Source organism: Panthera onca, chromosome A1 (genome assembly GCF_046562875.1).
Source record: "Panthera onca isolate mPanOnc1 chromosome A1, mPanOnc1 haplotype 2, whole genome shotgun sequence".
Classification (NCBI taxonomy): domain Eukaryota; kingdom Metazoa; phylum Chordata; class Mammalia; order Carnivora; family Felidae; genus Panthera; species Panthera onca.
Window position 1 is genome coordinate 192209669 of NC_138339.1, and position 25155 is coordinate 192234823.

General features: G+C 39.3%; 1 protein-coding gene across 7 annotated transcripts in view; it reads left to right on the plus strand.

The window, feature by feature from the left end:
• KLF12 (KLF transcription factor 12) overlaps positions 1-25155 on the plus strand; it is a 438687-nt gene that overhangs the window by 47140 nt on the left and 366392 nt on the right. The window contains exon 1 of one of the 7 annotated variants that reach the window (XM_060636990.3): positions 10641-13245. The exons of 5 other annotated variants lie outside the window; for them this stretch is intronic. The gene's annotated coding sequence lies outside the window, so the exon portion shown is untranslated. Of the gene's footprint in view, positions 1-10640; positions 13246-23537; positions 24454-25155 lie in introns of those variants that run through there. One more of the 7 variants, XM_060636998.3, reaches the window with a different exon arrangement.

A 25155-nucleotide genomic window follows, 5' to 3' on the forward strand; every position in this document is an offset into this window, starting at 1 on the left:
TTTTAATCAGCAGTTCAGCTGCAGCACTTAGCATGTTTCTTGGCCTAGACATGTGTTCAATAAATGTTGAGTCCCTGATCCCGGGCCGAGTGGTTGACCCCAACTCTGCTAGTGTGACATTGCTTATGCAGATGATTCTGAACACTTACAGAAAGTTGAGGCTCTCCTAGGGCCCAGGGGCCTCAGCTACTTTCAGAAGTGAGAACATCCTCCCAGGACTTTTTTTTTTTTTTTTAAACCACGTTGCTGTTCTGTCTCTGACCTGCGCAACTTCAGCAGCGGACCTGCGTCAACATTCACATCATGTGTGCTTGCTGCTTGCCAAGCTTCTGGTCCCGTGTGCTTCCGATGGCCGAATTCATGTGACTCCTGCTTCATGTCCGAACTCCCATCTTGGGCTGTGACCTACTCCTTGTCCAAGAAATCGTGTTGTCGGAAACTAACTCCACGTGACGTTATTGCCAAACAACATCCTAGTTCTTCTCCAGCATCCCCAGTGGCATGTAAGAAAAACGTGCTAGGCAGTTAAGTTTTGGAAGATACAAGGAGAAGTTGACATCTCTAGATTTACATCTTTAAAACAAAAATGCTGCTGATCATCAGTCAGCCTCTCCCTATGCCTAAAACATCAGTGATTTATTTAGCTCGGCATTTTAACAAAAATTGGCTTTTGAAATTTAAACCTCTTTTATATTTACCTCCGTATTAAAAACTCCATATAGCTTTCATAATTTTTAATGCGTAAAAATACAAAGCAGGCTGAAAGTAAGATTAGTTTAAAATCTACTTCAACTTTTCCCCATTGAGGGTAATCGTTTGCTCAGATTATGATTTTAGCAGGCACCAACAGTCTCTGTTTCCATACAGACACTTGGCTTTTGGCTTGGATGCTATATGATGGTGTAGTATTTTTCAGTGTGTGTTCCACTGACAACTTGCACCAGATTTACCAGAAGTATGTGTTAAAATGCAGATTCCTAGGCCTAATCCAAGGGGACTAAATCAGAACATTTGAAGGTGGAGCCCAGGAATTGGCATTTAAACAAGCCCCCTGTTGATTGTGCTGAATCCCAAAGTTAGAAGCCTGTGGGCCAGCTGAGGATCCAAGTCAAAGATCTTGGATTTAGTCCCTCCACCACTGAAGGCTCTTTGATATTTATACTTTGACCTTTGTAGCTGAAAATAGGAATGATGGTAACAGCTACCTCAAGGAGGTGTGAGGATTCGGGGAATTATATGTAATTAGTGCAGTGTCTGGGATATCACAAGCCTTCAAGAAATGCTGCTACTCAGGCTTGTTGTTACCAATACCGTTGCACCCAAATGATACAATAGCTACGAGGATTCGTGCTCCCTTCAAAATGAGGATAAGCTTGTTACCAGAAAGACCACTTCTGAGAGTTAAGAAGTCAGTGCCAGATGTTGGCAAATGATGGCCCACAGCCTGCTTTTATAAATAAAGTTTTATGGGTGCACAGCCACCACGTTTGTTTAAGTATCGTCTGTGACTGCTTTGGACTCTGCCTTACAAAGCCGAAGATACTTACTTTCTGGCGCTCAACAGAAGTTAGCTGACTCTTGCTCTGTTCTAATGTGGACTTTGGCGAAAGCTTCGACCATGTCAGTCTGTTGTGCAGAGGCAGTCAGGCGTGGGTAATAAGAGAGAGTGCTGGGAACAGTGGCCACGCCTGCTGCCTCAGATCCTTAAGAAAAGCCAGCCCTTCATTGTGCCTTTCTGCCACTGCCTTCTTGCTCCACCTAAAAATCAGTGATAGGGTCCTGTGCCATTTTTGTATCTGGGAAACCAGAAGGGTGAGTACTTTGGAGGCTCTCAGGACTGTGAGTTGTTATGGTCCCTACGAATAATAACACAGAAAGTAAAACAGCATATGGCGAACATCTAGACAAAACACAGTTGCATACCCTGGTGGGCTTCCTTACCATCGAGTTTGAATTCACACCATGCGCTAAAAATGTGTTGTTGTTCATCTCCCATCACCTATGAATTAAAAGCCAAAACCAAACCACACCCAACTCTCAGAAAAGAAAAAAAAGTGACACAGAATTGTAGAAGCATCTTGTAAACAATCACAACCTAATTCTCTAAACCTGAAACTCTAACTGGAGATAAGATTGTTGAAATTTGTGGCTACATTTCACAAAATAAGCTAACCTCCTAGAACTTTTGTGAACAAACTTTGTATCGTGCCCAGGCATACAAGCAATGATTAATTTATGATGTTTTGATATTTCCCAACACTTTTTTTTAATGTTTATTTTTGAGAGAGGGAGCGAGAGAGAGCGCATGAGTGGGGAGGGACAGAGAGAGAGAGGGATACACAGAATCTGAAGCAGGCTCCAGGCTCCAAGCTGTCTGTGCAGAGCTGGACATGGGGCTCGAACTCAAGAGCTGTGAGATCATGACCTGAGCCAAAGTCAGACACTTAACCGACTAAGCCACCCAGGTGCCCCTTTCCAACACTTTTAATAGGAATATTTCACTTTCCCAAAGGTACTAGTTATATTCTTCTTGCATTAGGGTCTAATGTTGTCATGGGCTCTAGCTGAGAAAGAACCTCTGGACTATGGGTTTATATTCAACCATTAACATAATTTTGTATGGTCTTTGAGGCAGTGTATATAAGGTATCCCCATTTTTTCAGTAAAACCTTGGTTTGCAAGCATAATTCGTTTAGAAACATGCTTGTAATCCAAAGCGCTTGCGTATCAAAGTGAATTTCAAGAACCATTGGTTCAGTTGTGATCATGTGACGTTTGGCGTCACGAACTACTCACGCAAGACCTCAGTGCAACACCTCGCTCGTTTATCAAGTTAAAATTTATTAGAAATGTTTGCTCATCTTGCGGAACACTCGCAGAACGAGTTACTCGTATTCATGAAACTACAGTAGACATCTAATCGTCAGCCAAAATGTTGTGAGAGATCAAACAGAACACTATTCTGTGTTCTTTTGGGTTTGATTATAGGTGTTTTTCTATGTATTCTGCAGTGTTTTCTGTTTTTCTCTGCGTGTGTGTCTCATTCCTTCTTCACTTGGTCCCTTAACTCTATTCTTCCCCTTGTCCTGTTCCTTTAACGGGTACGTAGTGCGTCTCTTGGGTCCAGTATTTATGCAGTGTAACTAGCACAGTTTCTGACATTTCTCTTTAAAAAAAAAAAAAAAAAAAATCCTGCCAAACAAAAATTTTTTATGTGCCCTTTGATTAATATTTTTATTAGCTTGCTGACTCTCTAATAAGAAAAAAAGTTCCCATCCCCTGTTTTCTTGGCTTCTTTGTGTTGCTGGCTCAGAGTGTTTTATTGTTTGATGGAGTAGATAAAATTCCCCTGATGTTTCCTACTCACTCTAAATTTGGAATACACCTACAGTATTCTTTTAGGCTTTATTGTTTCCTAAACCATCTATTTAAATGCAGTCCTAAAGCTTAAACGGAACACTGTTATTGTGGCTAAAAATAATATGTGTAATGGAGCAGTAGATTTGACTTCATTACCGTCTTCATAACCATGCAAAAGCCACCGTTCCCACAAAGCACTCAGTAAGGTCTAGTGATTATTAAATTTTGCCAGTTCCATAGTAAATGTATAATGGGTTACTTGCAGTGATTTGTAAATGGAATGGTGGGAAGAACTTGACCTTTAAAATTCAGTAGGGCCTTTCTGAAACCCTAATGTTTAGAGCAAAGGCAGAGGCATCCATAAGGACACTAGTCAAGGGGAAAGCTCTTGCCCATTACCGAACAGAATAGTATCTGATACACTCCGTCTATAGCAGAAGGAGGAGCTTTTAGTGTATTATTTTATATTGAATGTCTGTGAACCTGAGACTGTTTGTAGCTCTTTTATAGGGAATGGTTGATTTAATGTTCTTATTTAATTTTCTTTTTATCATTTCTCAGAAAAAATTTTATATTTATTCTAGAATTAAAAAAAATTATTTATTTTTGAGAGACAGAGAGAGAGAGAGAGAGAGAAATAGAGAAATAGAGTGTGAGCAGGGGAGGGGCAGAGAGAGAGGGAGACACAGAATCCAAAGCAGGCTTCAGGCTCTGAGCTGTTAGCACAGAGCCCGATGTGGAGAGTGCTTGAACTCATGAACCTTAAGATCATGACCTGATCTGAAGTCAGAGGCTTAACCAACTGAGCCACGCAGGTGTCCCATCCTAGAATTTTGTTTGCGGTTTTTTTTTTTTTTTTTTTGATTGTGAGACAAATAAGTTTCTCCAGGTTAATTGAATTTAAATTCTGGTGTTTTTTTAAAAATTTTTTTTTAACGTTTATTTATTTTTGAGACAGAGAGAGACAGAGCATGAATGGGGGAGGGTCAGAGAGAGGGAGACACAGAATCCGAAACAGGCTCCAGGCTCCGAGCTGTCAGCCCAGAGCCCGACGCGGGGCTTGAACTCACGGACCGTGAGATCATGACCTGAGCCGAAGTCGGCCGCTCAACCGACTGAGCCACCCAGACGCCCCTGTTTTTTTTTTTTTTAATTGAAGTTTTTTTTTTAACATTTATTCATTTTTGAGAGTGAGAGAGACAGAGCATGAGCAGGGGAGGGGCAAAGAGAGAGGGAAACACAGAATCTGAAGCGGGTTCCAGGCTCTGAGCTTTCAGCACAGGGCCGGACACGGGGCTTGAACTCACTGACTGCGAGATCATGACCTGAGCTGAAGTCGGACACTTAAGTGACTGAACCACACAGGTGCCCCCAAATTCTGTTTTAATAATGAACCTCACATACTTGCTCAATGACATTAAAGTAGATGGTTTTGCCATTTGAATTATTCTATTACACTTTTATGATCCTGTACTTATGTTCTTGCTTGTCCCCAGCCTAAAATTCCCATCTGCCACTTCTTCCTCACTATATTCCTTCTTCTAACTATTCCAACTCTCAAAACCTGATTCCTCGTTCATATGCCATCTGCTCAAAGAAGCTGTCCTGCTTTGCAAAGTCAAATGAATGAATTTGGGTTTTTTTTTAAATCTTAATTTCTGTACTTATAGAGACACTTTGTCTAGACTTGTATTTCATAGTTATTTTGTTGGCTGTCAATGATAGGCGTTATGTATTAAGTTGAACCATATGAAATTACCATTATTCAATTGTTTTTGAGGTACAGACATGTCAAGTTCATATGTCTGAACCTAATACTCATATCAACATTAACTGCACAAACCTCTGAAAATAAAGTATGGTCTGAGTTTATTAAAACACATTTTGGACTTGGGTTTATGTCTGTATCCTAGAGTACTTACAGAGTTTTGTACATAACAAATGTATTAAAGAATGTTTGTTGGAATGAAATCAGTTGGATTGTCTACATTACTGTTACTCTTTATGAGCTAACTAATAATTGCTTTAGAAATGATGCCTGTTCTCTGGGGCACACTGTTGTAAAACCAGGATATTAGAGGGGTGCCTGGGTGGCTCAGTCGTTGAGCATCTGACTGTTGGTTTCAGCTCAGGTCATGATCTCCTGGTTCGTGGGTTCGATCCCCATGTCTGGCTCTGTGTAGGCATTGCAGAGCCTGCTTGGAATTCTCTCTCTCTCCCTCTCACTCTGCCCTTCTCCTGCTTGTGCTCTCTCTCTTTTTCTCAAAATAAATAAATAACACTTAAAAATTTTTCTAAAACCAAGATATTTGAGTCCACTGTGTAATTTCATCTATTACCCACTCATTTCAGTGGTCATATACCTGAAGTTAAACTTCTTGTCTGAAAGTCACTGTTCCTCATGTTTTAGTTGTACACTATATTGCCTTTGTCGAAACTTTTTTCTTTACTTGGTCTATACTTGCCTTATTTTGCTTTACTTATTGCAAAAGTAATACTTCTTTCATTTCTAATTTTCCCCTCTTAAAAATTTTTTATCAACTTACTTCTTGGTTTGAAGGACTGTCAGTGCCCCCCACCTTGGAAAATGTTCCCTGGCTTGCTTTGTTTTATCATGGGAAAAAAACCTTTCTTTTGAAGTTATATTTTGTGCTTGCTAAAGGTCCAGTTAAATCACAGGAGATAAAAGCTGTACTGACAACCTTGGACATTCCCTGTCCTTTGCCAGAAATAGCAAACTAGATACTCATCTTGTACAAAAATATGTGCATGTTCATCCTCACTTAAAAACATCTTGTCTTGGGTCATTCTTGCAGCAAGTGGGAGGAGTCTAAGCCCATAGTGTGGAATCTGGGGGTTACAGGACATGAGGTAGGACTGGAGGGGAACAAAGTATGGTGCTGAACAAATGGAGAAAATGGTGCTTTTTCTTTATTGACAGGCTTTTTAGTTTTCAATACCGTACAATCTTTTTCTTAGCTCCTTACAATACCATACAATTTCCTCAAGATAGGTTTTTTTTTTTTTTTTTTTTTTTATCTCACTTAGGCTTTTTTCCTAACTGGAAGAAATTTTGCATGAGAAAATGAGATTTTGGAATTACAGAGAAAGTTCAATCTGTGAATATGTTGAAATATTTTATAGCATCACATAGAAAGATATTTTTGTGAATTTCTTTTGTCCTTGAATCGATGACTTTGTAGTACACTAATTAGGTAGAGTTTGTGATCAGCTCTCTTACAAGTTATGAGGCATGTATAGACATTTTTCACTTTTAGACTCCATTACTTGAGGTGTTTGAACATGAGACTATGGTCTATACAGTTAAAATTGGTAGTTTTAATAATCAACTAAGGTGACTTATTTTCTGATAAGAGTGGAGTAGGGGAACAGGTTATTGTAAATCTATGGGAGGAGTCTTTTTATGCCTGTATGTAGTGATACATATATGTGCGTTTCTGCTGTTCCAATGAATAATTCGTTAAAATGGACTAGATCTTACTGAGCATGGATTGTAAACTCAGGGGTAGAGATCAATGTATTCCCCATGCCTAGGATGTTGTCTTGCGTGTGACAAATCTGTAATTATTATCTGTTGAGTGAATGGTTGAATTGATAAAATATCTGTTGGTTGCCTAATACCATGTTTTGAGCTCCTAGGAACAGAGAAACAACGTAACACTAAACATAGTCTTTAAGGTTGTAAATTAGAAGTAGAGACAAACATCAATGCATATTAATAGAGAGAATGATTAGTACTGAGATCTGTAGTGCTCAAAGTAATTTTTTAATAAAAAAGGAGATAGATGGAAGAGGCAACAATAGGGATAACGTCATTTTCTAAGTACCGGACACCTACTTTGTACCATTTATTGCACTAGGTGTTTTATAGGTATTATCTCAGTGCATCTTCGTGACAGATCTGATTATTATCCGTGTTAGTCCTCCATGTGATAATCGAGGTTCAGTATCATTCTCAAGATCACCTAGCAGTTAAGTGGCGGTGCTGGGTTGTAAGACTTCTGTCTGCCTCTTTAACAGTACTACTGCTTTATTGCTTTGCTAGTTTTCTGGAGCTGCCTGGACCAGGAGTGACCCAGGTTGGTAGTTGGGTACCAGAGGCCCTCTGGACACCTGTAGACCTAACAGAAGCCATTGAGCTCTTCCTAAACCAAAAATGTAACACAAATACTGCTGTCACTGGAGCTGGGCTCCACCCATTGGACTGGGTTCCGTGCTGGGAAGAGGGAATACTACGTAGAGACTTTAAGGGGCTTCCTTTGTCTCTGCCCTCGTCAATATCAGTGTTAAAATCTACACACTTTTAGTGATATCTTCAAGCTGGCCAATTCCCACTATAGGCAGTATTTTATGTATACATACAAACAGTTGTTAAAAACAAAGTGTGGTATTAATCATGGCTGCCATTGTGTTTGAGTTGCTTATAATTAGAGAACTGGTATAATTGATAGAGCTCTGCCAGCTGGTTCTAGATTTCTCACCTGGGGAACTTTTTACAAATACAGTTGACTCTCTTTTTTTTAATGTTTATTTTTGAGAGAGAGAGAGAGAGAGAGAGAGCACATGCTCACGTGAGTGTGTGTGAGAGAGTAGGGAAGGGTGGGGGGGGTAAGAGGATGTGAAGTGGGCTCTGTGCTGACAGCATCGAGACTGATGGGGGGTTCAAACTCACAAACTGTGAGATCGGACACTTAACCGACTGAGCCACCAAGGCACCCCAATACTGTTGACCCTTGAACAACATTGGTTTGAACTGCACAGATCAACTTCTGCATGGAGTTTTTTTTGATAAATACAGTGCAGTTCTGAAATGATTTAACATTTATTTTTCTGTAGGTTACTCTGTTGTAAGAACAAACTATATAATATACATAACATACAAAGTATGTGTTCATTGACTATCTAAAATATGTTATTGGTAAGGCTTCCAGTCAGTAGTAGGGCATTAGTAGTAAAGTTTTTGCGTAGTCGGAAGATATACTTGGATTTTCAATTGCACGGGGAGTTGGCTCCCCTAACCCCTGGGTTGTTCAAGGGTCCTCTGCTTTAGTACCTTAGCCCAGTCTCCAGAAAATCTAAGTAGGTTTGTATGGGGGCTAAGGAAATCAGTCAACCTATTTATCTATTCAGATGATTCTTGATTTTTTTTTAAGTTTATTTATTTTGAGAGAGAGAAAGAGAGAGAGGGAGAGGGAGAGAATGAATTCCTAGAAGGTTCCGCGCTGTCAGCACGTAGCCTGATGCAGGACTTGAACTCACAAACTAGGATATCGTGACCTGAATCAAAATCAAGAGTCAGATGCTTAACTGACTAAGCCACACAGGGGCCCCAGATGATTCTTCTTTCAATTTTTTTTTTTTTCCATCTAGTGATTTTTAAGCATATAGGTCACATTCTCTCCTGTTTCCTCCTCACACACTTTTTAACATCTCTGAAGACAGCTTAATATTGTGTAATAGTTTAATTGACACAGTTTTTGTTTCTTGCATATAAGATAGTGGTACATATTACAACTGCTGGGAACTTCTAGTCAGTGATGGCTGGGCAGGTGATTTCTATAAGGGAAAATGGTCACCTAGAAAACATTCATTTAGGGATGCCCTTACGATTCCCAGTGTGTAAATGTTTTAATTTAACTAAAGAACAGAGAAGCTATTTCATTTCATTAATCAGTACATTCGAATCATTACACTGAATGATTATGCTTCATTTATTTTGTGTCAGAATGTTTTCCACACAATAATAGAGAATAAAAGTGCATCATTAATTATAGCTGAGCAGCTCACACATGTATGGGTATATATATTTCCATATCATCACACAATGAAGGAAATGTAATATAAGAAATAATTAATCCTTACCAACGAATTGAAGATTCAATTAAATAGTAGTATTAAATTCACCGTCATTTGTAATCATGCCTTGTAACAGTTTTAAGTAATGCTTGACAAAGTTTGTAGAAACATTTCCATTTGCTTGTGTCTTCCCCTTCTAAATGGAAAGCTTTTTTTTTTTTTTTTGTAAGAACATGGTTATCTTTTGGGGGCAACAGTTACTTGTTTTGGAGAAGAGTGTAACTTTTTTTTGGAAACAGAATTGATTCATTTGCAGAGCTTCACTGGGATGGGATTTCTGAAAGAGAAGGACTAATTACCGTAAAAAAGTTGCAATTCTATGCATGGAAATTTGGATTTGCTCCTCTCATGTGAATAGGGACCCTTCCTGATAAGACCCTCTGTGTCATGTGCCCTTTTAGTTATCAGAACTTCAAAGCTGCTTAATAATGTTTCTTCTAGTTCTTTCCCTTTCCCCTGGCTGGCTGGGACTCTTGTTAAAAACCCACAAAACAAACTAACATACAAAATCTGCTTGCCGTACATAATTACAGTATCCTAAAAACCCTCTGTATCTTCCTAGGTCCGAAAGGGGCAAAAGGACTCCAGGCACCAGTCATTTCATTGGCTGCACTTATTTTCCGGAATAAAGTAGAGGACTTAATTTATAGTTCAGTAACTTCTTTTTTTTTTTTTAATTTTTTTTAATGTTTATTTATTTTTGAGACAGAGAGACAGAGCATGAACAGGGGAGGGGCAGAGAGAGAGGGAGACACAGAATCTGAAACAGGCTCCAGGCTCTGAGCTGTCCGCGCAGAGCCCGACGCGGGGCTTGAACTCACGGACCGTGAGATCATGACCTGAGCCGAAGTCGGATGCTTAACTGACTGAGCCCCCCAGGTGCCCCTAGTTCAGTAACTTCTAAAGAGGCAAATATGTCTCTCCTTTATAGATGAGAAAATATGGAGATGGGAAAAATTTAAGCAGTTTAAGAGACGCTACAGGGAAAAGTGGGTGGAGAACAAAATTTTAGAGGTTCTTGGAACACGTCATAGACTCTCTGAACTTGGTGATCTCTCTTTTTGCAACAAAGCCAAAATAATTTCAACACTATTTTTTTAAACACCAAACAGTTTTCAAATGGTTTCTTAAACATTGCTTCAGCTTACTATTATAATGAATTTCTGACTTACAGTTTTTATAGCAATTTTATAGTTTGTCTAAGAATACTCACTTCACAAATGGTGGGGTCATATCTAGACCTTGGAGGCTTAAGACATTTAGGCCCAATTCATTTCCATCACATCACACTTAGTGATTCACTGATAATCACATTTTTTTTTTTTTGAGTTTATTTATTTTGAGGGAGGGAGGGACAGAGGGGGAGAGAGAGAGAGAGAGAGAGAGAGAGAGAGAGAGAGAGGGAGAGAGAGAGAGAGACGCACCGCAGGAGGGGCATAGAGAGAGAGAAAGAGAGAATCCCATGCAGGTTTTGCACAGTCAGTGCAGAGCTCAATGTGGGGCTTGAACTCACGAACCATGAGATAATGACCTGAGCCAAAATCAAGAGTTGGATGCTTAACAGGCCAAGCCACGCAGGTGTTCCACTTAATCACATCTTATCCCCTGCTCCCCAGTTATGACATCATTAATTGCAGTAATTTAATGTGACTTTTTATAATGTCACATTTTTGCTCCAGGCTGTGATTTTTTAAAAAAAATGTTTAATGTTTATTTTTGAGAGAGAGAGCGAGAACACGAGCATGGGAGGAGCAGAGAGAGAGGGAGATACAGAAACCGAAGCAGGCTCCAGGGTCTGGGCGGTCAGCACAGAGCCTGACACGGGGCTCGAACTCACAAACTATGAGATCATGACCTGAGAGCCAAAGTCACATGCTTAACCGACTGAGCCACCCAGGCGCCCGAGGCTGTGAGTTTTAAAAGCTGTTGAAGCCAAAATTCTTTCAGTATGGCTTGCACCCTTGATTTTAGGAGAATATGAAAAAGAAAATGAAATTTAACATTAAAAATGGATTTATACTAATAAAACAGCCACAGCCCATGTACAATTATGAAAAAACTCATTTCTAATTGAGAAGATAAGTCCACTTAAAAAATTTCTTTTATATGTAGAACAACTTTATTGACATAGTTGGCATGCTGATTCAACCTATCTAAAGTGTACAATTCAGTAGTTTTTGGGACAGTCACAGAATTGTTCAGTGTACCACCATCAGTTTTAGAACATAAAACCTACTTTTAAAAGTGGAGGTATTCAGGTATATCCTGGTTCTTTTCAATTTGGGCCTGTTATGAATAGAACTGCTTTTAAAAAGTATAGGTAATTGTAACAAAATAAGTAATCTTCAAATTAATGTCAGAATCATGTGTTTGAAAACTTTTAATTATATTGTAATTATTTCTCAGCTATTTAGAGACATTTTATGTCGGTGTGCTGAGCTGGGTATCTAAAGTTTTTTTGAAATTTTTGGTTGTATCAGTGTCTAGTGTTTCTCCATTCCTGTTTTTGGTCATGTTTGCTTAAACAAATGAGTTTCATATATTACTGTACAAGCTATAAACATACACATGGTTCTTAAATATAGGTTGCATTTTTGTTTTAGCTTGTCAAGTTCATAGTAGACCCTGGGCAGAAGACTTTATCATTATTTACGGAACAGTGGTTCTCATTATTTGTTGCAGATTAGAATCACATGAGTATTTAAAAATAGTAATACCTTTACCTCCTCCTTGACGATTGTAATTTAATTGGTAATTTAATCCCACACGGGACCCAGGTGCCAATAGCTGGCATATTTAAGTTTCCTACATAATTCTCATGTGTGGCCAGGATTAAAAACTTGTTTTAGATTCTTGTTTTCAAAACGTTTGCAGCAGGAGCCTGAAGCTTAATTTTTCTAAACTCGTTTACTTTTCATTTATCTGTCTCATATCTCAAGAAAAAGTTGATTAACTCAAAGCTGGATTAGAAAATGGGGGGAGGCCCTGACTGAGTCTCCAGCTAGCACCTCTGAAGTTCATTTGCCACTTTGTTCATCTTTGTGTTCTCAGTTCCAGCAAATGCCTACTCTGCCCAAGTTCCTTACTTGCCTGCCTTCCTTTTCTTTCTTTCCTTTTCTTCCTTTCCTTCTTTCTTCGATATTAAGTGCCTGCTGTCTGTTCCAGCACTGTTTTATATCCCGAGGACATAAACACAATTTGGAATCCTTCTTACATTTGAGTTGGCAAAAGATGCGTCATAAATATTTGTTGAATTGAATAGATTCACACCTGAGCCCTCTTGGCATACTGCTGTGCTGTGCCTCAAATCCTGTGTAGAAATTATGATTTTTTTGATATTCCAGGAACATTCCAAGCATTGTCTGTCACTTCCTCATTTGTTTGTCTGCTTCCCTGTTACATTCAAGGACATCCCAAATCTAGCCAGGCTTAAACCATCAGGATAAAGTTGGTTAGGACGTGTAATTCAGGTCCTCTATCTCCATGTATCCCAGACTCGCATGGAGACTCACAGACTCACCTACCAACAACTGAGTTTTGGGTAATCTCAGAGTCAAGTCAGGTGATAAAGACCAGATGCTGTGACTTGTGGGTTGTAAGTCAGTGGAGGCTGTCCTGAGGACTTGTACAGCCTGACTACCAGGTCTTAGAACCCTGTGTTCTCTTCATCCCCATGGCACGTTTTATTTTCTGGGAGCAAGGTAGAAGGGGGACATGGTGTGATCCTCTACCAGTTTATAAATTCTCACTGGGTTGATTATCTCTCCTACGCTTGGATATTTCAGAGTTGACTTACCCCAGAAAAAGAATACTTACAGGTAGCAAAGTATCCTCGCGAGTGCACCTGCACTCATGCACCCCCCACCCCCATATTTAAGAATGAGAAAACAGTAGCAGAAGACACAGTATTTTGTTTTAGTTTTTAATCATTGATTTTGTTTTTACTTATTTGTAGCTTTCTGCAGCCTCTCAGCATGTAGAAAATACCTTCTGAATACGATTAAACAGGTATGTGGTGCTGGGTGATGAGTCTTGTGCTGCTGCTAATGGAAATGTAAAATGGGGGGTGGGGAGAAAGATTGCAAAATTTAACAACACATTACTTCTTGTTGAGCCTTTGGTGCCACTCTTGGCATTATTAAAATATACATGAAGTACTGAATAAATGTTGACTAGAGTCATAGCATGCCCCGTGTTCTTAGGAAAATATTTTAAGAAATACATTCTGCCTTTAAAGCGAAGTAATGAAAGCTTAGGCATTGAGGTTTTTCCTTCACACTGCATTCCCTCCTGAATTCTTGCACTTTTTATTTGGGCTGTTTGACTTGTTTATTTCATTTTGCAAATAACACAGTCTCTGGACATGTGTGTATTTGTGTGTGCCTTTTCAAGGATTTGGTTTGTTTGAGAACTATAAGTATACCAAAGGAGCCTCTGTGGCCACCTTTAGAACAAAGCTTCCTAATTTCAGTGTCATTAAGTTAGCAGCTGGTGCAGCTGAATTCAAAGGCACATGCATGGTTATTGACTGTTTTCTCTGAAAACAGCCTGAACAAAGCATTTCCTTAAGCAATGTTGAGCAGGATTTGGAACTTCCTATGCCTCAGAAAAGTCTTAGAAAGGTTTATGGAATTGCAAAGGTCAACATTACTGCATGTGATTCACCTCTACCCCCAATCCATGGTATTTGACTCCTTTAAAAAAATCTTGTGTTTTAAAATCATATGGTCAGAATCCCTAAGCAAAGGAAAAAAAGAGAGAGAAAAAAATACAGTTAAATCCAGTTATATCAGTTACTCTTAGATAATCCTTAGTAATGGCATAGGAGTGTGATAACACACATGCTAGTTAGTTTAAGAGCAAGAAAGTTTCAAAAGTTGTAGCTTGCACTATAGCATTGATAGGCTACTCTTACATATTATGTTGTTTAGTTTCTTGTATATAGTTAAGGAGAGTAATCTTTTTTTTTTTTTTTTTAATTTTTTTTCAACGTTTTTTATTTATTTTTGGGACAGAGAGAGACAGAGCATGAACGGGGGAGGGGCAGAGAGAGAGGGAGACACAGAATCGGAAACAGGCTCCAGGCTCCGAGCCATCAGCCCAGAGCCTGACGCGGGGCTCGAACTCACGGACCGCGAGATCGTGACCTGGCTGAAGTCGGACGCTTAACTGACTGCGCCACCCAGGCGCCCCAAGGAGAGTAATCTTTTATATAAATGTGTATTCTATGAGTATCTTGGAAATGGTAAAGATCAGGAGTTGGCAAGAATTCATGCATTTTTATCAAAGTGATCATGCTTTTATTTTTTATCATAATGTTTTCATTAATTTTCTTTGAAAATATTGACATATAATTGACATAACATGTTAATTTCAGGTGTACGACGTAATGATTCAGTGTTAGTATATATTGTGAAACGATCATCACAATAAGTATAGTTAACATCCATCGCCACGTACAGTTAACACATTTGTTTTTCTTGTAATAAGAACTCGGAAGATAGACTCTCTTAGCAACTTTTGAATATACAATACGGTATCTACCTTTCTTTTTTTTTTCTTTCTTTCTTTCTTTCTTTCTTTCTTTCTTTCTTTCTTTCTTTCTGAAAAAGAGAGCAAGAGCATGAGCAGGGGAAGGGGGGAGAGAGAATCCCAGGTAGGCTCCATGCTGCCAGTGCAGAGCTTGATGGGGGGCTTGAGCTCACAAGTTGTGAGATCATGACCTGAGCTGAAACCACGAGTTGGATGTTCGACCAACTGAGCCATCCAGGTGCCCCTACAATACAGTATTTTTTTTTTTTTATTTAAAAAAAAATTTTTTTTTTAATGTTTATTTATTTTTGAGACAGAGAGAGACAGAGCATGAGCAGGGGAGGGGCAGAGAGAAAGGGAGACACAGAATCTGAAACAGGCTCCAGGCTCTGAGCCGTTAGCACAGAGCGCGACGTGGGGCTCGAACTCACGGACTGTGAGATCATTACCTGAGCCGAAGTCGGACGCTTAACCGACTGAGCCACCCAGGCGCCCCAATACAGTATTTTAAACTATATTCACTGGCTGTACGTTACATCCGCAGGACATGTTTGTTTTATAATTGGAAATTTGTATCTTTTGACCACTTTTACCCATTTCTCCCACTGCCACACCCTACGTTGTGTTTTCAATGAACATCTGCCATATACCAGACTCTGTTAAGTGCTAATAGGTATAAAAGAAAGGCATGATAATATGCAAACACTTAAGTAATAGTAAAGATGGAATGTAACTTGGTGAGAAGTTAGGTGGCATGGATCTGCTTTCCTCTTATTTCCAGGTAAATTTGTATTTTCAGATAAAATTTCCTTTATAGAGAGAGAACTCAGGTTGAGTTGAGAAGGCTGAACACTATTTCTGCATTTCCATAATGTAGTGTAAGTTTTTGTGGTAGATTGTTCAGTTCTAAGGGGAAGGAAAATTTGGGAGGTGCTATTTATTAGATTGACATTGTATTTTACATTCTTTTGTTTATACGTGAAGAGTTGCTCATAGTTTTCCATCAGCACCAATTTAAAATCATTATACAGGGTCAGAGTCCTGGCCAGTCAGGGAGAGTCTTGTCTCTGATGACGCCATGACGTGGTTGCCCTTTTAACATAGCCCACTGACATCTTGATGTCTTAAACTACCACTTGTTTCTGTTGAGTCATTTTAGTTCACCACCCATTAAAAATAATTCTCGCACAGATTAATTTTATGTAGGTTTGCTACCTGCCATGTAAAGTAGTGATTTTTCCTTTTGTATGTGTTATTTCTTTTTCTTTCTGGTTTTAATGAAATATACCCGAGTGTATCTCTGCCAGCATTAAATGGTATAAATTGTATTATAAAGTCCCTGGAAATTAGGATCCTATAGATTATTTGGCTTATGTTTCTAGACCAAAACACTATATCATTTTCATATAGCTCTCCCACATTGTCATAATCATTAAATTGTTACGTAGGTGTCGTGTGTCTCCCTCTCTCTCTGTCCCTCCCCAGTTCATGCTCTGTCTCTCTCTGTCCAAAAAATAAATAAACATTAAAAAAAAAAATTAAAAAAATAAAAAAAAACATGCATTATTTAGTAAGGTCTGGTGGTTAATACTATGCAGAGCATCACAACTCTGTAAAGGTGTAATGCTGTATGTTTTAGTTTCAGCTCTATTTGGATAGTGTTTATGTTTTATTAATATATTTTTTAATTTTTTTAAATGTTCATATTTGAGGGGGGGGGGGGAGGGTAGAGAGAGGGAGACCCAGAATCCGAAGCAGGCTCTGGGCTCCAAACTGTCAGCACAGAGTCCAACGTAGGGCTCGAACTCATGAACTGTGAGATCATGACCTGAGCTGAAGTCAGACACTTAACCGACTGAGCCACCCAGGCACCCCTGTTTTATTAACATTTTATGTGTTTCAAGAGTGTATTAGAAAAATATCTTTTTTGAGTTGTTCATAGTGACTTTTGGGTGCTAAGTTTATTAATAACTTGCCACCCATGATTCTATAAACATGTACACTGATAATTTTTCCATCATGAAATGACCTTGTGTTTTTCCATGAGGGAAATGTTCCAGACCCACTCCCAGAGTCTCAGGAGGTCCCCTGTATTGCCCACAGGGAGAGTTTTGAAACTTCACTGCCTTTCTCATTCCTTCTACCAAACAATGCCATTCTCACTGTCACCCGATTAATGTCTGTGTCCTGGAAACAATAGGTGTCTGTAGGTCAAGAACATCTCAGCTTCTCATTTGACCAGTTTGTAGCTCTGTCACTATCTAGTGCTATGCACCTCCTTCCCTCCTGCTTGCAGGCAGGTAAGTTTCTCTGGGTTAGGGGTGCCCTGACATCAGTGCTCTCAGAATCTGGTTACTTCCTGGCTTTTCTGAGGTCACTGCCATCACCATGTCTCCCATGTCTGTTTTCATCTCCATTGACTAAGCTCAGGCTTCTTTTGCTAGTAATCTCTTAACTGCTAAGTACAATAGTTTCATTGGTGATCTTATTTGACCTTGCTTTTGTTTTTGACATGGTTGGTTACTTCTTTAACTTCCCTTTCCGTATTATTTCCACGTTCCTGCTTGTTCCTTTTGGTTACTTGTTAGTCTCCTGTATTGGTTACTCCTTCTCTTTTTGGCCCCAAAGTTGGTATTTGGAAGTGTGTCATCTTTCTCTCTCCTTTCTTAGTGTGCCCATTTGTTTCTGCATCTTCGAATTTTATCCGTATGGTCATGAGTCCTAGAAAGACACCTTCACCTCTGGATTACTAGACCTGGAAGGCCAACACCCTATTAACTATCTCCATCTGGATATATAATAGCATTTCAAAATCATCATATTCACAACTGTGCTCTTTATGTTTCTTCAGAAAGCTTTCATTTCCTATTTTTGTTAATACATTTTTCACTGTCAGCTGCTAAATTCCCAACCCTTGATTCTCAATTTTTTTTTTATTAAAAAAAATGTTTTTAAATGTTTGTTTATTTTTGAGAGAGAGATAGAGCATGAGCAAGGGAAGGGTCAGAGAGAGAAGGGGAGACACAGAATCTGATGCAGGCTCCAGGCTCTGAGCTGTCAGCAGAGCCTGATGGGCTCAAACTCACCAACCATGGGATCATGACCTGGGCCAAAGTTGGCACTTACCCAATTGAGCCACCCAAGTGCCCCTTTAATTCTTCTTTTTTAATGTGTATTTATTGTTAGAGAGAGAGAGAGGAGTACAAGTGGGGGAGAGGCAGAGAGAGAGGGAGGCACAGAATCCGAAGCAGGCTCCAGGCTCTGAGCTGTCAGCACAGAGCCTGATGTGGGGCTTGAACGCCTGTATTGTGAGATCATGACTTGAGCTGAAATCGGACGCTTAACGACTGAGCCACCCAAGCGCCCCAGATTCTCAATTTTTGACTTGTTTTCACTCACCCTTCTATCTATCATCTGATTTTACCTCCTTAGTATTGTTCTGCTGTGATTTTATTTTTTTTAATAGATTATTTTCATAGTCTCATAACTGGTATCTTTACTTCCATTCGTTTTCTAAACTGCTTAGAAAAGATGCTGGGCTGAAATACAAGTATGACTCTGTCATTCTTTTGTTTAAAATATAATGATTCCCTGTCATTTATGTCTGAAACTTAGATAACTTCGTACCTCACAGGTCAGCTCCTGCCCTACCTTTCCAGCCTCTTCACAATTTGGGAACTTTGGTGTTAGGGGACCCCCAGCACTTTTTAGCACTGCCCTGCTTTTGCACATGCGCTCTGTCAGAATGTGTCTTCCCACCTAATACATATCACTTGTACTCTCTCTCCTGGCCTCATCTAAAGTCTGTCTGATCCATTGAACTCCATTGCTCTCTAGACTACGTTAGATTTTTTTTTTTTTTGACACTTAACATTTACTTATGATGCTTAGTATAATGGATTGTTATTATTTGTTAGCATTCCTTCTACCCCATTAAATTTTGGCTTTTTGGAGGGCCAAAACCTTTTTCTTTGTATTCACAGCCCCTGTTATAGTGCTTGGCACATAGTAGGCATACTAATAAATACAGTGGAAAGAAATAAATGAAAGAAATAAAAATCAATAGTTGGTCAGTTAGTCAAAAAAGTTGTAAGAGTAGAGGAGCATAAAAGTGATATACACATATCAAATATTTTATTCAGACATAAACTTGCAAATATATACTTTCTGACAACCTTTGATACAAGGCCTCGACTTTTTCTCCCAGTGTGGATCCACAGATGTTTCTTACCAAAACCAAACCCATAGTGGATTGTCTATTTTTTCTGACTTTGAAGTAAAAACTTGGGCACGCTCTTGCAGTTAATTATGATTAATTTTTCCCATTGTTGTACAATTATGAGGCCCGTACCTTATTCAGTGCCAGTTTTTAAAAAATTGTATCTTTTATGAACTAATCTTTGGAAGTTTTCCAGGCATTCAAGTTGCTTTTTATAGAAACCCACAGGCATCTTTTCATCCTCCTATTTCATTTATTTAAGTAACGCGTCACTTAAGAAAATCACATAAGGTGTGACTGCGTACGCAGGTTTAGGATCCGTGCTATTCTTACTAGAAGTGCGGTTCAACTGATTGCGGGAGAGGTTCTCAGCCTGCTCAAGAAGGAGCCCGCTGGTCGGACTGCTCCTGGGGCGTCAGTCAGTGTGACTTACAACGGGAATGGAGATCGTTGGTTCATCTGAACAGTTGAGTGGAAGTTGGTTAAAAACATTCTACCACGTTTGTCAGAGTGATGCTAAAAAGATGCTTATGTCTGTTGGCATTTTTGTGACTAGAAAAGTTTAATGCAAACTTGCCTGCTTTCCTGTGCATTTTCTCATCCACATCATTTATAAAAATGTTAGATGAGACCCCTTTGAGCACCCGTCTGCTTGGAGTCCTGCTTCTGCGTCTGTCTCTTGGTCATTGGTCTACCGCTTTAACCGCTGCAAAATGTGATTTTTAGAACTGGTCCTTGGTTTCTTCCAGTCTGTTGATTGCTCTCAAGTAGAGAGAGCGCTCGACCATGTTCTATCATTAATTCCTGTTTGTTTTTTGTCCCTCAATACGTTGTTTTCTTCAGTATTTGGAAGGTCTTCGTTTTGACAGCTCTGTGGCTGGGCACCCTGTTAACATCCTTCTGTGGAGTGGCTGGTTGCAATTAAAATTTTATATTTGAGCCAATGGTTTACAAATTCCACCTTGAGTTTTTAATTCTGTGATCATGCCGATCAGATTTTTGTTACATCTAGTTTAATAGTTAGGTTTAGACTGTCCCTTAAGTTAATTACTGTTTGATTTAGTTCCTGCAACCTGTTTCGAAATATACGTTGATATTTTCAGTATTAATACTTCTCCTAATAAAGACCACAGAAACAGTTACTCAGTCTCTCTCTTTTTCTCTCTCATCTAAAATATATGCTTCACAGAAAATCTTACTTTGTTTCCAAAGGTGTTATCTTTTTGAGCAACATTTTTTATTTGCTTTGGAGCACTTTGAGAGGTTACTCACAAATTCCTTCTTGTCAAGCCTAATTAGCAGTTTGTCCTTGACCTGCTAATTTTTGAGGGTTTCCCTGTATTCCTTGATAGGGCTCATCCCAGATTGTGCAAAGCAGTTGGCTATTTATGTCCCCTCCGACCCTGGGCTTTAAACTTCCACGATGGCTTGGTCATTTTGGTCCATAGCAGATGTTTATCTCTGGCTCTGGCTTAGGGCTTTAAGATGGTCTTCAAAGTACTTATGGTTTATTTTCTTAAATCTGCGTGTTTCCTTTTTTTTTTTTTTTGCAATAATGTCCCATTTGTAAGGGTTAACTAGCAACCTGTTACAGCTGTCTTCCAAGACTGGGGTGATGGTTTTATCTGGTTTGGCAGGACTTTTTCCCAATGGGCAGCTGTTTTTGATGTTTTCAGTGATAGGTCAAACTCTCCTGCCTGAGACCCAGAGGTATATATTCAGATTGCATTACCATTTTCTTGGTGGTTTTTTTCCCCCCACTATGTTAACTAAAACTGCGAGACTATTATCTAAAATGATTATAAAAGGAGTATCTCATAGTTTGACTCTACCGGCTCTTTCTTTATAATATGTATATGAGTTGGTAATGGCTAGATTTCATAATGAAGGGAAATTATTTATGGATGGAGAAAGCATACTAGACTATTAGAGCATGTAGCTTAAGAAAGCAAGTGTTCAAAATATTCACCATCTGCTTCAGTAGACTTTATTAGAATAACATAGTATGGTCTGAAACCCTCCCAAAGGCCTCTCCATTTCCCCTTCATAGTCTCCTCTGCTAAGTATTTTCTCTGGGTCCACAGGCCTTACTAGACTGTGGATGTGCAGAGGCCACATCACCCACAATGCGCCTGCCTGGATCTTGCAGGACTTCCAGCCCCTTTTAAAATCTCCTCTGAGGGGCGGGTCCTCAGGGCCGCCTTCTGTGTACTGATGAATCTTTCCATCAGTTAGTTACCAGGAAGAATCTCTTGCATTTCAATCTGTATTTGGGTTACTAGTCTACTCTCAAAAATGAGGCATAATTCCTAAACAGGAAACATGCAGCTTGAAGAAAATAAACCATAGGTACTTTGAACACCATTTTTGAAGACCTTATCCATAGGTATTCAGGGCCATTTAATGTGTACTGATGAATCATTCCATCAGCTAGTTACCATGGAGCGTCTTCTCAATTTCAGTCTCTTGCTCACTTCATAAAACTTCTGAGAGAACTTCTCCATTGCTAATTCTAACTCCAGTAAGAACGCTAATTTTGTATATTTAGAAGGATCATTCAGAGTGCTCTGAGTGGTCAACCCTTGAGCAGAAGAGGGAATGCCCCTTGAGGTCACACTCTGTAGCCAGGGTCCTAAGCAATGTGCCTCAGGCACTTTCTCCACATCACTCCTACACTGCTTTATGGTCTCAGAAAGTGGATATTTGTGCTGAAGCAAGGACACACAATACCGTTCTGAGTCTCTGGTGGCTGTGCATATCCACCCCCTTACCCGATAATATGGAGCACAGTACAACACAAACAGTTCTAAAATCCTCACCTTTGAGCCAAGAAACAGAAGTTTTCATGCAAATGGATACCAGAGGGGTCACCAGATTTCCACGTCATCATAAATACCTAGATATGTGTCATTTCCTGTGTAGTCCCTAGACACTGTGATGGAGGTAAATGAGAGTCCAGATAAATTGCTACATAATAGAAATATTAATAACTTTGAAATAGTCACGAGTGTCTTTCACATTTGAATTTCTCACTCTGAATAGTTTGAATATGAATGTGATTTATTATATATTTTAGTGTATGTGTGTATATACTAGGATGTAAGAATGTGCATATGAATTAGATACATGGTGGTATAGCGTGTGGGTATGTATATATATGCAGTAATACAAAATAGATTGATACGTATACGAGTAAGTTGTGTATATGAATCAAACAGTGCGGTGTACATATGTGTATATATGCGTGTTGTGTTTGCATGTGAATCAAACACAGGATGGTATAATGTATATGTGTGTATGAACTCAACACAGTGATACAATGTGGATGTGTGAATCAGACACAGTGTATGTGTGCATGTGTTTTTGTGTATGATTCAGATACATGGTAGTATAATGTGTGTGTGAGAGAGAGAGAGAGAGAGAGAGAGAGAGAGAAAGAGAGAAAGAATCAGACTCAGAGTAGTATAATTGGATAAGATGCAGGATGTGGAAAAAACCATATAGATTCCAAAATAACAACATCTATGTGAGTGCACAAATCGTGCGATCTTTCTAGACATCACTAATAAAAACTGAGAGTTTTACTAGCTCTAACTAAGGTCCTTTATGGTTTTGAGATTTGATGGTTAGTGTCGTCACTGTCACAGACTACCTAGCCCATTCTATCACTGTGTGAATCATTATATCTGTAATGACATTTAGAGTTGACCTTTCAGCATTCCGAATCTCCATTGTATCTTTGTTTATTAGCCTCTGCAGGAGAAAGACATAATAACTCTAATTTCATGATTATTTCTCTGAACTATGCCCAAAAAGGTCCTGGTTTTTATAATTAAGGGAATCTAATGCTTCCTTGGCTATACTATCAAAATCAAATTTTCTAAATCGTTGCATTAACATAAAGAAAAAATGGCAGCGATCGTGTGTCTTCTTGTTAAGGCTACGTGGCTATATAATACCTAACTAAAAAATCTTTGAGTGAGTGAAATCCGTGAGGGCAGTATTTGTCTTTGTTGGCTCTGGATAGTACTTGCCACATGCTGGATACTTAGCAGATATTTATGGAGTAAACAGATCATTGTAAATTGCATTTGAAAAATTCATTCTCATATATGTGCCCGTGTGTTCTCTCAAGATTCCTTTCTGATGTTTAGGTTGGGACTACTGGAGAGAGGTGATTTCCTGCCATCCTGTCTGCAAGAAGACAGTGCCATGGAGATGCCGTTTGTGACAGACATAGAGGGATTGAGGGGCAGTGAGAGAAGAATGTTAGTGCCTTTCTCTCTTTTGGGAACAGTGATTGTACCCCTTTTAGAGGAACCATCTTAAACCAGTGAACCAAATTATTTCATTAGTTCTATGTCCATACAATCATATGGGGGCTTTTTCTCCAGGCATAAATCTTATGTCCATTGGGCACTGAAGCAGTTAATCTAAACGCTCTCTTTTGGAATCGAAGTGCAGTGTGGACGTAGCACTGAGTTATGTTGCCAGAACATCAGAAGGTCCTTTTTTTTTTTTTTTTTTTCTATAGAATATTCTCTTACTAGCATGTGGTTACTCTAAAAGGAAGTGAAAAATTCTATAAGGGAAAATTATCAACATTATAAGAATATTTGGTGATCCCATACAGAGCACCTCTTCTGTTGCATGAATGCCTTACACATTTTTCTTTCAATTTCAGAAACCATTGACACATTAATTATTAGGTGTAGTGGTAATTAATTTTTACTTTGATACTGTATGCCAGCTTTCTTGTGGCAAAGGAGCAAACATGAGAAATAATGCTTTAAAAGTCTGATTATCGGTTATCACAGACATTCTTCAGGAAGATATTTGGCCCTAAAATGAATGAAATGAGAACATGTTACATAAGGTTAGTATACCTAGCAGTTTTGATGTCCTTGAAGTTTAGCACAAAAAATGCTAATACAGACTGGGGTGCCCGATACTGGCTATAGGTTGGCTCTTTTAGTTCAGGCCTCTTTGCAGGGTTTTGAAATTTTTGCATGAGGTTTGTATTGCACTTAACCTTACAAAGGAGGCTTCCTCTGGAGTCAAAATGAAACTGAATATTCATATTAGGGGTGGTGGGGAAAGAAAAAATGTCCTCCCGTTAGAAGCAGACTGCCTGAGAGTTCTGCCAACTGGCCTGTTTGTGAGAACTAGTGAAGTCATCAGTGCAGAGCTATTTTAATACACTGACACGGTGCTTCAAGGCAGCTGGAGGTGCGGCACAGAGGAAGCTCTGAGAGAGAGGTTTGCAGAAGCAGAAAATTTTCCTGCTGACTGACAGCATCAGCATTTCACACCGGCTGGGACTCTGACATCTCTGGGAAGCGTGAGGGCGAGTGTAATGGCCCAGGCAGAAGGAGGGGAAGAGGAGTTTTAGTTATTACAGGTTATCCGAAGCAGTGTCTCAATATCAAGATGCCAAGACTGTCCCACAGAATGGGTTGCCATGGGTAAGGAGAACGGGATGGCAGAAAGCTGGAGATGAAATCTTTTGTTTATAGAGCGAGGTGGTTTCTTTTTCTTTTTTCGTTTACTTGAAAAGGTTGCAGATGCAAAGCCTGCCCTTTTGCTGATGCAATCCTGTAGGAGATTGAGCAAAGTAAAGGAAGTGGGATATATATATATATGTATAATTTATCAGTATCTTGAAAACAAATGGATTACTGTGTTGGACAGGCCCAAAGTGGGAGAATATCCTGTTAGGTTGCATTTTCAAACCCTTAAGAAAAAGATCTATCACTTGTGAAGAAAAAAGTTTTTAACCTGAGATGCATTTTAATTTTCGGATTTTGAACTCTGCCGTGTGGACCCTGTCATTCAAGATCCTTCAGAAAAGCATAAATGAGTATTTGATTAGAGAATCATCTACCGGATGCTATTTTAACCACTTCCGAAACCATCTAAAAGTGTACACAGAGCCTCATCCCTTTAGAGACTGAGAAAAAGTCCACATACATCAACCAAATGGAGGTAAATTCAGACATAATGAGATACTGAGTTTGAGGGTGAGAAATGAACTCTTTTTCAGCTTCACTGATGCAGGTATTTTCAACCCCCAAAGTAAGGTGTTCTCTGATTAGTAGCTTCTCCTACAACGGGGAGTGAATCAAAGCAGACACTCTTTAGCGTGAGGGCACTCAGGGGTCACGACT